Here is a 20,478-nt window from a genome sequence, read left to right as displayed (position 1 = left end):
GAAGAGATTAATAGCAATTATCCCAAAGGTGATAGAATTAACCTTATAAAGAGAACTGCTTGAATCCTTCCCCACATTGTAAGGGAGATACCAATAACTGGAGCCCGTGATTCTATACTGATACCAATAAATCAGGAAAGGCAGGTTACAAATCAGAAGATTTAAGTAAGGTGGAACAAATCCCTTATAATTTTGTCCAAAATGCAGAAATATATGCTATTCTCATGGTACTAAGGGATTTTAAAGAACCTCTCAATATAGTTACTGATTTGCACTATGCAGAAAGAGTGTCTTGAATATTGAAACTGCTGAATTTATACCAGATGATACAGAATTGAGTTCATTATTCATACAAGTTCAAGATATAATCCGGAATAGGTTTTGTCCCATATACATAACACACATCTGATTCCATATGGGTCTGCTAGGTCCTCTAGCACAAGGTAATGCAGAAATTGATCAATTATTTATTGGAAATGTGCTGAAGTCCTCAGAATTTCATAAGAAACATCATATCAATAGCAAAGGTTTAAAGAAAGAGTTTACTATTACATGGCAACAAGCTAAGGAGATTATAAAGAGATGTCCTACTTGCTCTTTCTATAACCAAACACCATTACCAGCAGGGAGTAACCCAAAGTGTACTCAAAGGAATGAGATCTGGTAGATGGATGTGTTCCACTTTATAGAATTTGGAAAATTAAAATATGTACACTACACCATTGATACTTATTCAGGTTTTCAATGGGCAACTGCCTTGAGCTCAGAAAAGGCTGATTCAGTAATCACACATTTATTAGAAATTATGGCCATCATGGGCATAACTGCACAAATAAAGACAGACAATGGTCCAGAATTTGTTGTCTAAGAAAATGAAATGGCTTTTGCTTCTTATAATATAAAGAATATTACAGGTATACCAAACAATCCTACTGGTCAGGCAGTTATAGAAAGATCAAATCAAACTATAAGGATATGCTAAACAACAGAAAGGGTGGAAAATACCCCCAGAAATAGATTGCATAATGCTTTATTAACCTTAATACTAATGAAAAAAGAAACAAAGGCAGCAGAGAGAGACATTGGATAATAGAAAAAAATTCTGAATTAAATCAACCAGTACATTTCAAGGATGTGCTGACCTCACAATGGAAACCAGGAGATGTGGCTATGTTAGGGAAGGGGTTTCACTCTTGTTTCCATAGGAGAAAAGCTATGGATACCATCAAAATTGATAAAGATTTCGGTTTGAAAAAGAGAAACATCTTGAGAATGATGTTTCATACACAAAGAAATGATGGCTCATACACAAAGTGACAATCATAAGGTTTGGGGCAGGATTCTGTTCTTGTCTTTACAGGAAAATATTCATCTTCAAAGAATGGAAAGAACTTGGACATCTAGATGCCTAAAGATAAAAAGATAGCTATTCAGAAAGAATCAACAAGCAAAGAGAAATCTACCTTATGATGCTGTATTAGCTGCATGGTAAAATTTGATTATTTGGACACATATACTTTCTACATAAAATAAGAGCGGACTTTGGAGTTGGACAAGCATGTTGTTAAAAGAAAACTGAGAATTTCTATCTCATATCAGGAGCATCTGATATGGGACAGAAGAAGATAGATTTTTAAGGAAATACTTTACTTTTCTCCATGCCCATTTTGTATTATATTGTTTTTGTATTATATTTTTTGTTTTGTATTATATTGTATTTTGTATTTATATTGTATTTTTCATTGAGTATATGTCTATCTGAATAATGCTTAAGTTTTCCACAATGAACAATTGACTATCCTGTAGTAATCTTTGAAGCTTCCAGGAAGATGATGGGGCCCCACAACAATGACTCCATCTGGTTGATAAGATGTCATAATCCTGATAGCACTACTATGAGACTGGTTTTTGGGTACCAGCTGCAGAAATGGTGCACCTTCTTACAATGTTTTGGCCAGGACTCCAAGAACTTCAAGACAAACAAACAAAAAGACCCTATCAACTACTCAGAGACCACAGCGATGATCACACTTCTCAGCACTACATTTCTGTATTAGTTGTGTTTCTCACTGCTATGAGAAAATATTTGAAACACCTTCAGGAATGGTGGATTTGTTTTGATTCACAGTCTGAGAAAGTACAGTCCATCATGGTGGGAAGGCATGGCAGAGTCCATGGCAGCTCCCTGCGAGGAGAGCAGGAATGCAAAGCTGCTTGCTTACATTTCAGGGGACCGGGAAGCAGACGGGCCAGGCAAAACTGGGGCTGGGCCACAACTATAGAGTACATATTTGTCACTTCCTCCCCTCTACTGGAATCACCTCTTACAAGTTCCACAATTTCACAAAACAGTGCCACCTGCTTGGACCTACATCATTCTCAAGATGTTTCTCTTTTTCAAACCGAATCTTTATCAATTTTAATGGTATCCATAGCTTTTCTCCTATGGAAACAAGAGTGAAACCCCTTCCCTAACATAGCACATCTCCTGGTTTCCATTGTGAGGTCAGCACATCCTTGAAATGTACTGGCTGATTTAATTCAGAATTAAAAAATGGTTTGAATTCAAACCATTAACACTAAGCATGCCAGGACACCACTTAAGAGACCAAGTATGAGTTCCAGGCAGCCCAGGATATAAAGTGGAAAAAAATGAAATTTATGCCCTGGCAATGCTGAAGCATGCATGGACAGCTCACGGTTCTGTTGAACTTGTCCATATTGGGTTTCATGGTCTAAGTTGATGAGGATGACTGACCAGGTCTCAAGAGGGCACCAGATCCCTTTACAGATGGTTGTGAGTTACCTTGTGGTTAATGAGAATTGAACTCAGGACCTTTGGAAGTGCTCTTAACCACTGAGCCATCTCTCCAGCCCCATATAACGTGAGACTGAGTCTAAATAGGTGAATAAACAATAAGGTGAGTAAACAGGCAGCCTTTCACCCTTTGCCTTCCCTTTCACACACTGGCTTTATCGGGATAGAATTAACATATCAAAGTTTTCTTTCTCATGGTCCTCTTATCATAGCCTTTCAATGCCCACATCAAAGACAGACCAGGTTACCTACCGGCCCTAAGCATGTGTAGCTGCCATGTAAGCAGTGACAGGTAAGGTGTGCCAGCCAAGGCTGGCTTTTGCACTGTTTCTGTCAACACTCTGTAATGGTTTTATGTACGCCTACCTTCCTACTCTGAAACAGGGTCTCACTGTATAGTAGCCTCCTGCCACCACCTCTCCAGTGATGAGATTATAAGTGTGCACCATGCCTGACTCATAAGTATGCTTTGTATTATTTCAATACACTAAACTGTCAGGAAGAAGCCAGTGGCTGCTTGGTTGAGAGCTGGTAGACACCCTGCACTTCAATACACACACACATACCAGGCAATAAATATATTAGGGAGCTGAACCAGTCACTTACATGACTGCTCTGTGTGAACTGAAGTTCCTAGATTGGGGGGGAGGGTAGGGGCGGGCAGGGGCCACACCTGCAGTGAGGATTCTGCAAGGCTGACTCACCAATCAGAACTTTGTAATTGTGGAAGCTGAATGTTGCAGAGCCAGAGACAAATTATTGCCGCTCTTTTCAACTACTTAACGGCCACTCATTGCCCACCTGTGTGTCTGCCCTAATAACCTTATGACTACTACATAACTCTCTGAGGGGAACAGGTCATTAGCGTCCTCCAACCCAAAAGCTAAAATGTCATTAGATAGCATCTAATGACCAAAAGAATTTTCTCTGCTTTGCTGTAGCCTTCCTATGTGATATTTCCATCCATGTGTTTGAAAAGTGCCTTGATGGTTGAACTAACATGCATTTAATCCCAGCTTTCAGGAGGCAGAGGCAGGTGGATCTCCCTGAGTTTGAGGTCAGTCTGGTCTACATAGTGAATTCCAAGGCAGTCAAGGCTACACAGTGAGCCCTTGTCTTAACCTCCACCCCATCCCAAAAATACAATAAAAAGAAAACACCTTGATTTATAACTTTGTTCTGTAACAATAAAAACTTCATGAAACTTTCTCCACCAGGACATGACATTTGAAGCCATGCTCCTGCGCTGTGGTCAACTGCACTTGGATTAAGAATAAACTCTCCTATACCCTTTGACGTGAGATCTGTGCTTGTAGGTGACTGTGAGTGACATTACAGATCCCGGAAGGTCCAGCCACAGGCTGTTCGAATACTGTTGTTTTTGCTGGGTTTTTTTTTTAATTTTTTTATTGATTTTGTTGAACTATACATTTTTCTCTGTTCCCCTCCCTTCTTCTCCCCTCCCATTCTACCCTCTCCCATGGTCCCATGGCTTCTCTGTGTAGCTCTTGCTGTCCTGAAACTTACTCTATAGACCAGGCTGCCTTGAACTCACAGAGATTCGCCTGCCTCTGCCTCCCAAGTGCTGGGATTAAAGGTGTGCACCGCCACCACCCCAGTGAGTGCTGCTGTTTTAATGAGGATCTGGCAGCTGCCAAGCAGCCTGTGCTGTCATCACGCGGCTGTTTTCAACATTCCACAACCATCCCAGGAAGTTTCACCTCAGTTGCAGACACCTGGAGGCAGCTGTAAGCCAACTCAACTGCAGTGCTCAGGGAAAACTGATCCAGCCATGGAACACAAGGCTGAGGTGTGGTCTTTGCTCCAGAAGATTCCACTGCCACACCACACTGCAAAGGCTCTAGGCAAAGTCACTGTAAAATGGCAACTCTAGAAGGCTACAGGTAACCTCATCTGCAGTTGCTCGGCATCTCATATCTGATTGTCCCCATACATGTGACCCCAGCTCTCCACCCCCAGACTCATGAGGTTCCGGGAGACTATCCTCCTGTGTGCACCATCCCCTGTGTTCAACCACAGGTCCTAATAAAAAAGCTTCTCACAAAATACTTTATTGCATACTCTATCTACCCGTGAATCCTGATGAGCTCTGTAGCAGCAACAGCTAGAAGGAAGCTGAGGATATCCGGGGAGCTGCTGGGAAGAGAGCTTGCAGAGCCAGAGAACTGTGGAAATGCTGAGAAGGTGAGAGATGGCGAGCTGAGACACAGAAGCAGGAGGCTGTGAAGAGCTGAGCTGGCACAAGGTGAGAAACTGCAAAAGAATAGAAGATCCCGACTAGAAGAGCTCCAGGGAGCCACCAGAAGAAGCCGCCTAGAGTGGCTGAGAGCTGAGGACCCACAGCATCACAATACTAGCTGCAGGGTGCTGAGCCACTAGCACAGGAAAGACTGGAGCAATAGGCCTGAATGAACCGCACTTCGAGTTCCTAAGCTCTGAGAATTTAGAATCGTTAGTCTCCAGCTTTGAAGATGTAGGCTTTTGCCTATTCATAATTTCTAACTGAATAGGAAGGGAAAATCTTAGCCATTTGTGAAAGAACTCAAAGAAAACCTCTCTCTTCCAAAGCTTCATTTGTAAGCTGTTCACCCTGAGAGCAGCGTGTACAAGAAAAGATGATTGGGCAGAGTCTGTGAGTGAGTGCTGGCAGCGCTGGGCTCAGTCTTTCAGATGCTGGATGTAAGCTCTACCACACACGCACATACATGCTCATGCACACATAATACACATACACACGCATGCACACACATGCACACACGCATGCACACATAATACACATACACACGCATGCACACACACATGCACACACGCATGCACACACATGCACACACGCATGCACACATGCACACACGCATGCACACATATGGTCTACCACTGAGCAGCACTCTCAACCCCTTAAAATATAATTCCTAAAGTTTCAGGTACAACCAGCCATGAACAAATGCATTTCAGTTTGCTGGTACCTCAATTTCCTGTAAAAACAAAAACCAAAAAAAACACACAAAACCTAAAAATACACCAGTATATCATCATTATAGCAGATTTCAAATGATCACTCTCTGGTTATGAATTTCTTATTAATTGGCATGTTAGTTCTCCGAAGGAGAAAAAAGAAATCAAACCAGAAAGCAACATAATGTTTAAATATGGTGGCATGCTCCCTAGTCTTCTGGGAAAATGAATGTACAGTCTTCTAATGAAATATTCTGAAGTTCAATTAGGAATTTATATATAAGGGGTCTGGAGAGATAGCTGTTGTAGAGGACACGAGTTTGAGTCCCAGCACCCGTTGTCAGGGAGCTCACAACTGCCTATAACTCTAGTCCCATGATACACAGCAAGCTCTTCTACCCTTCATGAGCACCCGTCCTCGTGTGTACATGCAGATACCCACACATAAAAAAAACACCTTTTAACAAGACTTTATTTAAGGGCCAAGAAGATGGCTGACAGTGAGTGAACTGCTTCCCCTGCAAGACTGAAGTCCTGAATTCAATGATTGGAACCCATCAAAAGGTGGGGGGGGGGGGAACTAACCCCATGAAATTGTCTACATGTACACGTGGTGACATATGAATGTCTACACACACATAGGAATACACACCAGTATAATTAATAAGGGGCCTGCTTGTGGCTCAGCACATAAGGATGCTTATCCCCAAGACTGACAACCTTCATTCCACACCTGGGACCGCACGATAGAAAGAAAGAACCAATTCCTGCATGTTGTCCTCCTCCGGCCACCCCCTTCGCATCAAGACCTTAAATGAGGGCTGGCAAAATGGCTCTGTGGTTAAAAGTGCTGGAGGTTCTATAGACTGGAGTCCAGATACACACTCAGTGGCTCACAGATGCCTGTAACTACAGCTCTGGGGAATCTGATGGGTCTTCTGGCCTCTGTGGCACTTGTATGTATAAACAGTGAACACATATCCACACATAAAATCTTTTTTAAAATTCTCAAATGAAGGCCGGGTAGTGGTGGTGCACGCCTTTAATCCCAGCACTTGAGAGGCAGAGGCAGGTGGATCTCTGTGAGTTCGAGGCCAGCCTGGTCTGCTAGTTTCAGGACAGGCTCTTGGAAACTACAGAGAAACCTTCTTTCGAAAAACCAAAAAAGAAAAGAAAAGAAAAAAGAAAAAAGGAAAAGAAAAAGAAAAAAAATTCTCAAATGAACTCTTCTAGAACATGTCCATATCATACATACACTGCTAAATTAATAGTATTTTTGTCTGCCAGAAAAGAGAAACAAGATAAAACCTCATGCTCCTAGTACATTTAAATCATACAGCGCAACTGATCCCACCGTCAATGGGTAGAACTAAATGCCACATTCACAACAAGAACCCCTTTGGTCTCTTCATTACCCGTAAAGCTGGGACTCTCTATCAGGATTCTCCAGAGGAGTGGGTGTCAACCTTCCTAGTGCTGTGACCCTTTAACACAGTTCCTCATGTTGTGGGGACCCCAACCATAACATTATTTTGTTGCTATTTCATAGCTGTATTTTTGCTACTGTTATGAATCATAATATAAATATGTGATATGCAACTTCTGTGAAAGGGTCATTCGACCCCCAAAGGGGTCAGGACCCACAGGTTGAGAACTGGTGTTTGGAAGTCTTTGTTCAGTTTGTTATAAACTGCCCACATAACTCCTTGGGATTCTCACTAGGATCCACACTAGCTGTGTCCCACCTCACAGGGTCACAGATGAGGGGCTCCCTCCACTTTCCTATAAAGGACCTTAGAGTATTTCTCCCCGTATGTAACACTCACTGAACTGAAGGCATGACACAGGGATACTCCCTCTGCCTTCCTCTGTCTAAAATCCGGATAGGCATTCACAAAGACAAAAGGTTTGTCTATGCAAGCACTTCCCACCTAAAGGCAGGGTAGAAATTCGCTACCACCTTAGTCAGCTCGGAGACAGTGCCGGAGAGTGTGGGAGCAGACTTTACTCCGTCAGTTCATTTCCCGTCTACTTTCCTTCCCACAGTTTACTGTCTTCCGTAGCCTGGCTGCTTTCTTTGTCTTGTCACTTCACTGAAATGTCTTGGTCTTTGTTGAAGACATTCATGAGCAGGACTCTAGGCAATACTCCATCACAGCTGCACCCCAGCACCGTGAGCACAAGTACTCCATCACAGCTGCACCCCAGCACTGTGAGCAGGACTCTAGGTCACTGTTAGGAGGGCTTTTTTTTCCTCTTGTGGTGAAGAGGAAGGATCTATTTTGAGTCACAGTTTAATAGTGGTGAAGGCATGACAACATTCAAAGAAGTGGGTGCCTCTCCTGTCTGTCGGTGGCAGCAGAAGTATAAGAAAGCCTGCCCACATCTTGGCATATTGTTAACAGAGACCTTGGGCTGAAACCAGGACCAGCTAGAATCCTCTAGCTCCATCCTACTCTTGTAAGCTAAGGCCCCGTATTCCACAACCTCCCGAAACAGCATCACCATCTGGAGGCTAAGTATTCAACCACGCGAGGTGTGGGGGTAGTTCACATTCAAACTATCCTGTCCCGCCCTTGGTTCCCGTAGGCTGATAGCCATCTACTATGTAAAAAGTATTCAGTACAACTTCAAAAATCCCAACACTCTTTGAAAGTTTAAAGTCTCTCCTTTAAACTGAAAGTTTAAAGACTCAGGTAACCTTTGAACTGTGGACTACTGTAAAACCAAAACAAGTTATGTACTTCCAATATATAATGCATGGAGTGGCATTCCTATTGCAAATTGAAGGAATGTGTTACAAAGAAAGATCAGACCAGAGCAAGACCACAATCCAGAAAGACAAACAAGAACCCAGCAGCTCCACCTGTGGCATCTGGGGCTTGAGTTGCTATCACTGGGGTCTATCTTAGTTACCATTCTGCTGCCATGATGAAACACCCTGCAAGGCAATTTACAGAAGAAAGCATTAAATATGGGCTTACAACTTCAGAGGGTGAATCTATGACCATCACGACAGGGAGCATGGCAGCAGGCAAGCCTGGCACTGCAGAAACAGCGAAAAGCTTACTTGAACCATAAGCACAAGGCAGAGAGAGAGCTAACTGGGAATGGCTTGGGATTTTTGAAACCTTAAAGCCCAGCCCCAGCGACACACCTCTAACAAGGCCACACCTCCTTCCCAAATCATTCCACTAACTGGGGACCAAGCATTCAAATTTATGAGCCTATGGGGCCATTGTCACTCAAAGCAGCACAGGCTCTAACAAGCTGGAGTGGATGTGCCTTTCTAGTCCTCCCACATCCAGCATGCATGCATTCTCTCTAAAGTCAGTTCTACTTTGTGTCTTTAGCTTGACTTGGCAAACATCCCATGTAGGGGACGGGGAGGAGAAGAGGAAGGGGGAACTGAGATTGGTTTGTAAAAGATAAATAGATAGGTAGACAGACAGACATCCCATGTACCTGGCATTTCCAACTGCTAGGGTCCCTACCACAATTCCGGATTCACTTTCACAGCTTCATGCATAGCAGGGAGTTCCACGTGAGCAGTATGACCCTGCCACACACTGCCAAGCATCAGCAGCTGTCTAGAACCTTGGTGCAAATCTTCTGGACCCCATCGCTCTTGCATTCTGCATACATGCAAACCACCAAGTTCTGATGCCAGCTCAGTATATAGTCTGCTCCTCTCAGACCAGAGAGACTTCCTAGGTTAGTCGGGGAAACACTTTCTAGGTAGCTCTGCTCAAGGAGATCCCCTGGACACTCTCCAATCACTATGCTGGTCAGCTTAAACTGTCAAATTGATACAACCTGCAATCACTGGGGAAGAGTCTTAACGAGGACTATCTACATCAGGTTGTTCTGTGGGTGGTTTGTCTGTAGGGGATGCCTTGACTATTAACTGATGTCAGAAGACCCAGCCCATGTGGGTGGCACCATTTCATGTGCTGGGACTGCAAAGGAGGCAGCAAGTGAGCAAACGTCATCCTCCTGAGGCTTCAAAGGGAACCATCTCCTCCCCTTTAAGGCCCCATCATGTTTAGACCTCCATGTACTGTATTGTTTCTGTCTAATCCTCTCCCTCCTGCTTCAAGGCACAGCCCCAGCCTTGAGGCCCTTTAATTATAATAAACCTCAGACTTGAAGGGAATTGTGAATTGTGTCAGCCTCCTTTCTGTACTGACCACTGCTGTTCATCTTTTATTACAGAAACTAAAACTTAATTACATTCAAATAAGATACTAAATAGAGTTCCTTGTTCAGCCAACTGCAATTGCCCATGAATCAGGATGCAGAATATTGTATCAAACAGTATTGTATGAACAGAAATCTAAACGTTTTCACATAGGCATTTATAAAAGGGAGGACTGTAGTTGAATGATTCATTTTAGTAAGTTGAACTTTGCTCTGCCAGGTGGGCATCACATTGGCAATACTTGAGACACTGGTTTCCAAGTACAGGGTGCCCTATAACTGAGAAAAAGCATCGTTTCCAGCAGAGATGAGGCAAGAAACATCATAGTAATTCGAGACACTAGCTTCATTCCAGGTGAGATCCAGGGGCCCCTCAGACGAGCTCTTGTACCCTGTGCCAATCCTCTTTCCCTCAGCCTCTCCTTTTCCTTCCTCAAGAGACCTCGCTGGTAAGTAGAGCAATTAACACTGGTACAGAGACCACACACACACACACACACACACACACAGAAACACACACAGAAACATAGACACACACACACATACAGAAACACACACACAGAAACACACAGACACACACACACACACAGAAACATACAGACACACACAGAAACACACACACAGAGAAACACACAGACACACACACATACACACAGAAACACAGACACACACACATACACACACAGAAACACACAGAAACACACAGATACACACAGACACACACACACAGACACACACACAGAAACACACACACAGAAACACACACAGAGACAGACACACACACACAGAAACACACACTACTGAATAAAATACGCAGCTATTTGTTTAGTATAGGATTGCGTGAAAATGACATCTACCTCAGGTTCAGAATGAGTCAATTTAGAATATAGTTAGTACTACTTCAATCCTATTTTTCTGTTTATAGTTTAGCTCAACTCCATAGCTTTTAGAAAGAACCATTTTATGAGTTAGGACATATACCAAATCCCTCTTAACAGGCGGGAAGAGCAGGATGGGAGTCAGTGAGGGAGATAAAGCATGACTTGGTTCTGTCTATTAATGCATTAGTATTAGTATAGCTTCATATAAGCTGTACATATAAAAATGTATGGGCTACATTAGCTAATCTAGGTTTCTATCAAGCTCAATGGCAGAGCACTAGCCTAGCCCATGAGGCCAGAGTTGGATCTCCAATACTGTAAAACAAGAACGACCACAACAAAATACAAAAACACATCAGGGAATATTGTATTAATGTCAGTTTTAGTTTTGATAACTTCTTAGATATCCCTTGAGGAAACTGGGTGAACTTTATACTCTGAACTTTGTATGCTTTTGCAATTTCTATGTAAGTCTAAAATTAGCTCAAAATTGAAGTTTAGAATTCCTGTTACTTATGTAGAAAACCCCTTTCAACCTATGCCCTAGATGATTTTAAAAATGGGGCTGACACCAATTATTCCAACTTTTTGAAAGACTTTCTGAGACCTGGAGTGATGACACAGGCCTAAAATCACCCGGAGTCAAAGGCTGAGGGACTGCCACAAGTTCAAGGTCACCTCTATCTCCATAGCAAATTCCAGGTCACTCAGAGTTCCAGAGCAAGTCAAAACTACACAAAGAAAACACACACAGGCACACGCACACACACATCAGTGTATGACTTGAGTCTGCACATATGAACCGAGAACTTCTGGAAGGCTGAAATTTTTCTTTACTTTCAAGAAGATAAAACTCTGAGATAGAGAACAAACCTGGACTCAAGTTTATTTTTATGAGTCATTACAAATATAACAATATTTCAGAGGGAAATAATATGTTTTACTCTGTTACCCAGAGTCTAGCTGGAATCTTGCCTTCAATTCTGGGACCCTTCTTTGTGAACAGTTAGTTCAGAGGCTAATGACCAGGATACTGGAGAAAACCGAAACACTGTCCTCTGAGGAGCAAGCAGGGCACTGGCTCTACTGCCTCGGCCTTTTTACTCTTTCTCCAGATTGCCCATCCCCAGCATGTCACTGACCTCCATGCAACCTTCACCCAAATAGCAAGGCTCTCCCTCATCTCCATTTTCTTCTTAGGGCCGCTGCCAAGATGTATAACTTACCTGGCCTGAGGTTTTTCTTTTAAATTTTAATTTTCCTTGGACTTAAAACAAAAACAAAAACAATGAGCAGAGGAACAAGGTCACACTTAGAGAAGACAGCCAAGTTCAGATCACTGTCTTCAAATCTATAGAAGGTTCTCCTGTGACGACAGCACTCACCATCCTTAGAACAATTGTACGATGGGGAACTGAGATCAGTTGTTCTACAGAGGCAAAGAAGGATAAGACGGCACTGAAAATAGTTCATAGGAGATGTGGACAGGCTGTCTTAGGAGATGGCGAGCTGCCTGCTGGCTGAGAGGATGAAAGGCAGGGGGACACTGTTGACATTTCGGGACTGCTGGCTGAGAATAGCAGAATACACATTCATTTATCTCAGCAATGTTCTGAAACGTAAATTAAAATAACAGAAACGCAGAAGATGGATTAAAAAATAAAAGGGGGCTGGAGAGATGGCTCAGCAATTAGGAGCATTGGCTACTCTTCTAGAGGTCCTGAGTTCAATTCCCAGCAACCACATGATTGCTCACAACCATCTTTTTAAAAAAAAATTAAAAATAAAAAATAAAAGGGATGGTGGTGGTGAAGGGATGGTGATCTTAGAGCAGAGAGCTTAGTCCTAAGGATCCAGAGTGGGGGTGAGACAGCAAGGATCCAGTCTGTCATCAGAGAACTGCAAAAAACCTAAGGAATTGGAGACATGGATCATCTGAGACAGCCAGAGTGAGAATGTGTGTTAAAGAGACAGACATAAACCCACGAAGGAAACACCAGAGATATCAATCCTCCCACACTGCCACACAAATGCTCCTCCCTCAGACTAGAGGAAGAAGAAAAGGTTACTTTCTAATTAAACCAGACTTCTCTATATTAAAAGACTAACCACAGTTGGGATGGAGAGAGGTGGATGGCCAGGAGGCTTTGCTGCTCAGTTATGGACTAAAGTTCAGATCCCAGCACCATACACGGTGGCTCATGTCCTGAAACTCCAACTCCAAGGTATCCTATGTCCTCTTCCGGCCTCTCCCAGCACCCATGCAATCGTGTGCACACACACACACACACATAAATAGAATAAATCTTTCTTTTTAAAGTCTAGTAAGGTATGAAGGTAATGATTTCACTGAAAACAAAGATACTATGTGAAAAGTCAGCTCCTAAAACACTGCAGAGTCTGAAAGTCTTAGGAAATCAAACACAGGTCCCATACAATAGGACAAGGGCTCAAAATGTTATCATTTTTCAATAATAACAATGGAAATAACAAGATGATAGAACAATGTCTTCAAAATTCCCTAGGAAAATGATATACAGACCTACATTCTATGCCCAATTAAACTATCTATCAAGTGGGGGGGGGATAAAGACATTTCAGGTTGGTAAAATATCAAAACACAAAATCCTTACAACTGTGAATCTTTTGTGAAAAGATTACTAAAGGATACGCACCAGCAAAAACGAAAATGGAAATCTAGAAGGAGAAAGCATGAAAACCAGAAAACCTGGACTTCAATCCGAGAGAGACACAAAGGGACTCCAGACTTGATGGTAGAGCCCAAGAAGGGAAGCTGCATAGGAGGACACGCAGAGCAGAGGGAGTGGATGCCAGACTCCAAGTGGAAAGTCTTAAATATCTATGCTTTTAGCTCAGAGTGATTTAACAGTTACATCACAGCGTCTGAAACAGAAGTGATTAAGTATACAGAAAACTGAGCAAATGAAATAGCAGTGATCATTAACTCCAGGGAAAAATAAACCATCATACAGGAAGTAAAATGCAAACATCATATATAGTGACTAGGCTGTGAAGGATAGTCACAGAATATGAACAATGTAAATGTTATTTTGTTCTAAATTATGATACAGTTATAGAGAGAAAGTATGGGAGGGCAGGACTCAGAGAAGATCTTTATCTTCATTCTTTTTCAAAGTTAGAAGCAGGTAAATTGTAAAGGAAACAATTTATACCATTTAAAACATAGTTGCCACAAAGGAAGACCATGGAGTGAAAAGAACAGGATAGAGACTACTCCTTTAGTGTAAGCCCATAGAACACTGTTTAGCTTTATTTTAAAATGTATGTATTAGGGCTGGAGAGATGACTCAGCAGTTAAGAGCACTGACTGCTCTTGCAGAGGTCCCATGTTTGACTCCCAGCACCCACATCAGGCACCTTACAACCACCTTATAACTCCAATTCCAGGGGATCCAGTATCCTCTCCTAGACTCTGAAGGCACCTGCCCATGTGTGCATGCTCCTCCCACACCCGAGTGTGTGTGTGTGTGTGTGTGTGTGTGTGTGTGTACGAGATTAAAAATAAATCTTGGGGCTGGAGAGCTGTCCGGGCTCCTGGAGGACCTGAGTCTGGATCCTAGCACGCATGTCTGGACTCGCGGCTGTCGGTTAGCTCCAGCCCCTGGGGAGTAAAGTGAAGAAACGAGTGCTGCAAGGTACGGAGGAGAACGCAGCCAGAGACAAGGTACGGGTGAGGGGCTTCTGTCGTAGATACGGAGGAGAACGCAGCCAGAGACAAGGTACGGGTGAGGGGCTTCTGTCGTAGATACGGAGGAGAACGCAGCCAGAGACATCCGGAAGAGTCCAGAGCATGGACATAGAGTAGACTGAACATGGCCAGCAGACTGGACTGGACCATGAGAGGAGAGAGGGGAAGGAAGAGGAGGAGAGGGAGAGATAAGAAAGAGACTACCAAAAGAGCGGGGTTCAAGAGAAAGCAAGGTGGCAATGGTGGGATTCTATAGGAACGAGAAGCTTGGGGAAGGAAAGCCCCGCGAGGTGGAGAAGTTGAGGGTAGGGGCAGGGTGAGAAGAGCTGAGAAAAGCCACAGGTAGTGAGGGAGCCTGGAAGCCAGCAAGCTCTTTGGGATGCTAATAGGTACCACAGACAGCCATGTGTCCCTTCTGACAGTCATAAGGATTGGCTCCTTTGGTAGAGGGGAATGAGTGCTAGAATTTAGGGGACTGGAGTTTCCTTTGGACCTGATACAGGGGACTGATGCTGTCTTCTGGACTCTACAGCAAACGCACGCCTTACATAGACAGATACGTGCTCATAAATAAAAGTAAATCTACAAAAAATGTCTGCATGGCAGCAAATAAAAGTTACAGCTTTTTAATCTCGTCTGGAAGAGGGATGCAGTGTATGCCTGTAATCTCAGCACCCAGGAAACTGAGGCAGGAAGATTATGAGTTCAAGGCCCACTGAGGCACATGGCAAGTTCTAGGCCAGCTCTGGCTACCTGTCTCCTCACAACACACACGTCTAGCAGAAGATGTAGCTCAGTGTCAAAGCACTGGCGTAGTATTTGCACGGTACTGAGTTTTATCACCAGCAGCAAACCAGAACACTTCAGATTCTAGAATCCTACTTCCAGACCCACTGATTAGAAACTGGTTTACTTTTCTAAACATTGATTTGTGTGTGTATATGTGTTTGCCTGGATTATGTATGTGGCACCATGTGCGTGCAGGTTTCCACAGAGCTCAGAAGAGAGTGCCAGATCTAAGGGTACTGGAGTTACAGATGGTTGTGAGCTGCCATGCTGGTACTGGGAATTGAACCTATTTTTTCTGCAAGAGCAGCAAGTGCTCTTAACTACTAAAGCCATCTCTCTAGTTTGCAATGTATTTCTTTTTGAATTTTGCTATTAGTGCAGGCAGGCTGACCTCAAACTTGGAATTCTTATACTTAGTGTGAGATTATCAGTATGCACCCCCATGTCCAGAAAGATCAACTTATCCAATGGCTTTCTAAGAGTATAACTCTAAGTCTGCTTGAGTGAATCTTTCTGGCGAGGTCATGGACTTAAAGCCCAGTGCAATCTTTGTCATATCCCAAGGACTCAGAAACAAACCTTGAGCCTTAGCCAGCAGATTTAAACAAGCACACAGCATTACAAAAGGACAATTTGGGTTTGGGGGCATAGCTCAGTGGTAGGACATTTGCCTAGCATGTTGACGCCCTGTGCTCCATCCTCAACACTACAGAGACATAGGGCTGGTGGAGGGGGAAACGGGAGGAGGAGGGTGAGTCTGAACAGCCAGCACACTCCGCCAGTAGACAGGAGCCCTTAAAAGAATACTCAAGCCAATTATCCAGTGGGAGACTCTCTTGCTGAGCTAAAACTAATTTCTCTTTTAAAATCTAAAATGATAGATAGTGAGCAATAATTTTATTGTATAATGGGTTAAACGTACATTTAATGTACTCTCTTCTTTTAAAATAGCTTATCTTTGAGGTTCTGTGGAATTTTAGTTGCCATAACAACCTGAGTAAATCCTTCATTACTGTAGACATCTGCAGCTATTTATAAATGCGACAGCTGGATATGTCCAGGTAAAATTTCCTTTAGAAAACATCAAATTTTCACTTATTCTGGATAAACCTAAGAAAAATTCAGGGAGCATTAAAACTAAAACTATTATTCCAATATTTGAATCTTAAATATTAAAATGAACTATAAACGATGCAAATAAAGCAGAGAGCTGAAGCCCTTACATTTTTATTTTTTTGTTTTTAAATTATCTGTGTGTGTGTGCATGTGTGTTCATGTGTGCGTACCATGAACACCTGTGGAGGTCAGAGAAGCAATGTTAACAAAACCTTCTAAACTATCAACTATTGTTAATGGAAATATGTTTATCTTTATTTAAAATTTATTCTTATGTATATGGGTGTTTTGTCTTCATGTATGTATGTCTGTGTATTACTTGCATGCCTAGTGCCCATGGAGGTCTGAGGAAAGTGCTGGCTCCCCTGGAACTGGAGCCACAGCTGTGAGTTCCCATGTGGATGCTGGGAACCGAACTCAGGTCCTCTGGAAGACAATTATATACAGGTCAATACCCAAAGACAAACACTGAGGTTTATATGAAACAATATTTAGTAGCTGTGCCAGCCTGAGTTCATTAGATAGTAACAACAACACAGGTGCAGTGTTGCGTGCCTGCAACCCCAGGACTCAAGAGGCTGGGGCAGGAGGACTGAGCCTCTGAATTCCACCTGGGCTGCATGCTGAGACCATTTCAAAAGAAGAAATCAGAAGCCAATAAAGCTGGCCAGTTTCCTTTCCTTATGTAGGCCTGGTGTGCAAACGGCAGCCTCCTGGTGTGTATGCGGCCTGTCACTTATACGGGGTGCCCTAAGGGACCTTGGAGACCGTTTTCTTGTGACTATTCATGTCTCTCATATTGGTGCTGTCCCAAGTCCAGGCTCCAGACAAGTATGCAGGGGTTTTGGGAGACTAAGAGTACAGTCCAGGGTTCACGTTGGCCAAGTCATTACGTCCATCCACACCAAACTGCGTAATAAGGAACATGTAATTGAGATCCTATGGGGAGTCTAGCTCAGGTTTTCTGGCTGCCAGAAAATCCACACATCAAAGAAAAAGTGCTTCACCAAATTGAAGGCAGATAAGTTTGGACATGATAGCTGAGAAGAAGCTCAAGCCTGGTGACACTGGAGTCAGATATATCCCCATCCATGATCCCCTGCAAGGTGCTTAGGAGGCGGAGGCAGAGACAGGAGGATTGCTAAAGGTTTGCCAGCCAAGTTTAAACACAGAGTTCTAGGCCAGCCAGGCCTTTGCAATGAGAACAAGCTGACCAAAGAACTCATCCATAGGTGACCCAGACGGCCAAAGAACTCATCCATTGGTGACCCCAACGCCTCCTAGCAATGTTATTTTCAAACTGGGAAGACTGATTACTGATGTCTGAGAACCATCCTTCTGCATTTATATATAAAGTATATCCAGGGCTTAAAGCCTGTGCCCTTTCACCTGCATCTTTTAAGGGACAGTGTGACAACAGTCCTGAGAAGCCATTCCTATGTCTGGGATGTCAACCATGTGTGTTTTTTGGATGGATTTTCACTTTTATAATTGCTTTCCCATATATTCAGTCTGTCCAGCAGTTCAACAGAGGTGCTTAAGAGGTAGGAACATGCCCATCTCAGCTCCTCTTACACTAAATACAATTCTTATGTAAGGGAAGTGAAGAGGCTCAGACCTATTTGTCTTTTGAATTTTTTAATGTAATTTTATGTGTATGAATGTTTTGCCTTCATGTGTGCATGTGCACCATGTGCACGCCTTGTGCCCTCAGAGCTCAGAAGAGAGTTGGATCCCTTGGAACTAGAGTGACAGGTGGTTGTTAGCTGCCATGTGGGTGCTGGGAACCAAACCTGGACCCTCTCCAAGAGCAACAAGCGCTCTTATCTGCTAAGCCATCTCTCCAGCCTCAAAGGCGAAGACTTTTTATATATTCTGCCTTGTAGCTTAAAAGGTGCTCACAACAGTTTTATGATCCTGTCTTCACAGTCCATGTTTCCATATGAGTAGAGGAGCTACTACTGCTCTCATATTAAACATCAGAAAACAAATTAAGCTTGACAAGTTTGCCCCAGGTCAAGCAAGCAGAGCACTAACAATGCTAAGCCAGTCCCCTGATACCTTTTTTTATTCTTTGCTACCTCACTGTTTTTACAAGTGACAAGGTGAGCAAGTGGGCAATGGACTTTGACAGCCTTTGGTTGTCGCAGATCTGGAACAACAGAATCAATTAGAATCTGCTCTGACAGCAGATCCCAACAGCATGGCACACCGGACTGACAACATAACTGTAATTATCAACTAAAGGATCGAACTTACATTCCTTATATAAGCATCAAAAGCACAATGAACTCCACACATTATACTAATGGCCAGTCAGTGTTTTAAACAGAAATAGCTTTTATTCCCCTCATTTGGTTTTTGGAGTCAGGGTTTCTCTAGGTTACAATTTTTGCTGTCCTAGATCTTGCTTTGTAGACCAGACTGGCCTCAACCTCACAGAGATTCTCCTGCCTCTGCCTCCTGAGTGTGTGCCACCACCACCACCCCCTGGAAAACAGAAATATCATAATGTCTATGGGTACACCTTTAGGAATGTGAACACATTCTATTTGCAGAATACTTAATCCTGACATAAGGCCAAACTAAAAGAGCAAGAGGGGGTAGGTAGTCTCAACATTGACATCCTTCCTGTTAGCCATAGAACAAACTCAGAGGCTGTTCTAATTCTTAGCAAACTCAACAAAAACCAGCTTGACAACTACATAAGCTACACTGCTGTTCTCACTCGGTAACGCTTGCTGTCTATCTCAGTTGATACTGTACATAGCCCTCGTAGGTCTCTCCCTCCCCCTCTCTCCCTCTCTCTCCCTCTCTCCCTCCCTCTCCCTCTCCCTCCCTCTCTCTCTCACACACACACACAGTCACTTGTCTACCTCTCTTAATCTGTCCCTTCCTTCCATCTTTTCTGTACTCCTTGTCTTTAGCTGAGCTGTCATCTGCAGCCTCCTTCCTGAAGCTGCTACTTCAACTCCCACTTCAAGCCACAGCTTCATCATCTTAAGCATAAAATGATCCTTTTCCTCTGCCACCTTTCGATACCTCATTATCTCAATGCACGTCAGGTAGGCATCAGCAGCTGGCTGATGAACTGAGTTCACACTAAATGGCACGTGACTGGTGAATAACGATCTAATTTTAGACTGGCTGGGGAATTGTTGAGAAAAGACCATGTTCACGTGTGTTTAAAGTATGATCATGAGTAAGGGAAACTCCTTGTGCGAGTGAATCAGAACCTCAGCAGGGGTCTTGCTAATTTAGATAAGCAGATCATCGTGTTTGAATAACAACCCTGAAGACCTAGTAGACAGCAAGATTCTGCCATCACACCATCCAGCCTGTCCCCCACCCTAACCTTTAGTTATGTGATGGAATTAGTAAACCGGGGACAACCCTTGTCACAGTCCCACAGGCTCTCAAGAGTAATCCCATCATCACTGAAGAGGATCTCAGCCATTGCTCCATTTCCATCTCTCCTCATTTCTTAAGGGGAGGAAGCTTTTTCAGCTGCACAGGAAAGCGCCTGCCTGGTCCTAAGCCATTCACCACCTACTGTGTTTTCATCTAAATGAAAGGATATGTTATTATTTTGGTCTCAAAGTAGCACTCACTGGAAAGGGGGCTTAAGTGTAGAAATATTCATATTTAGATAAAACATTTTCTTTTTTCTATCAAATTCTTTCCTGCTCCAGGTGATTATTAAATGTAAAGTTTAGCTGAAGATCTATAATGTTACATAGAATACAATCACCCTATATAAACTGCTTCCCATTTGCACTTTAAAAGTCTGATCTTATCATTGGAATTGAGCCCAGGGGTAAATGCTTCAAATTCAGTTATACTTTACTTGATAATGGCAATTCTGGTATCTATTAGGTCTTTGCAGCTTGTTATTCACACGGCACGATATCTATCTAAAAATAGCAAGACCACTGCTACCAACCTTTAAGTCTGACTCATTTCCACAAGGA

General features: G+C 43.0%; 1 pseudogene; it reads left to right on the top strand.

Moving 5' to 3' along the window:
• The first annotated feature begins 17,155 nt into the window (after positions 1-17,155).
• Positions 17,156-17,279, top strand: LOC119813821 (annotated as a pseudogene).
• Positions 17,280-20,478: the final 3,199 nt, after the last annotated feature.

This window comes from Arvicola amphibius, chromosome 4 (assembly GCF_903992535.2).
Source record: "Arvicola amphibius chromosome 4, mArvAmp1.2, whole genome shotgun sequence".
In the NCBI taxonomy this organism is placed as follows: domain Eukaryota; kingdom Metazoa; phylum Chordata; class Mammalia; order Rodentia; family Cricetidae; genus Arvicola; species Arvicola amphibius.
This window is presented reverse-complemented; position numbering and strand designations above follow the sequence as displayed.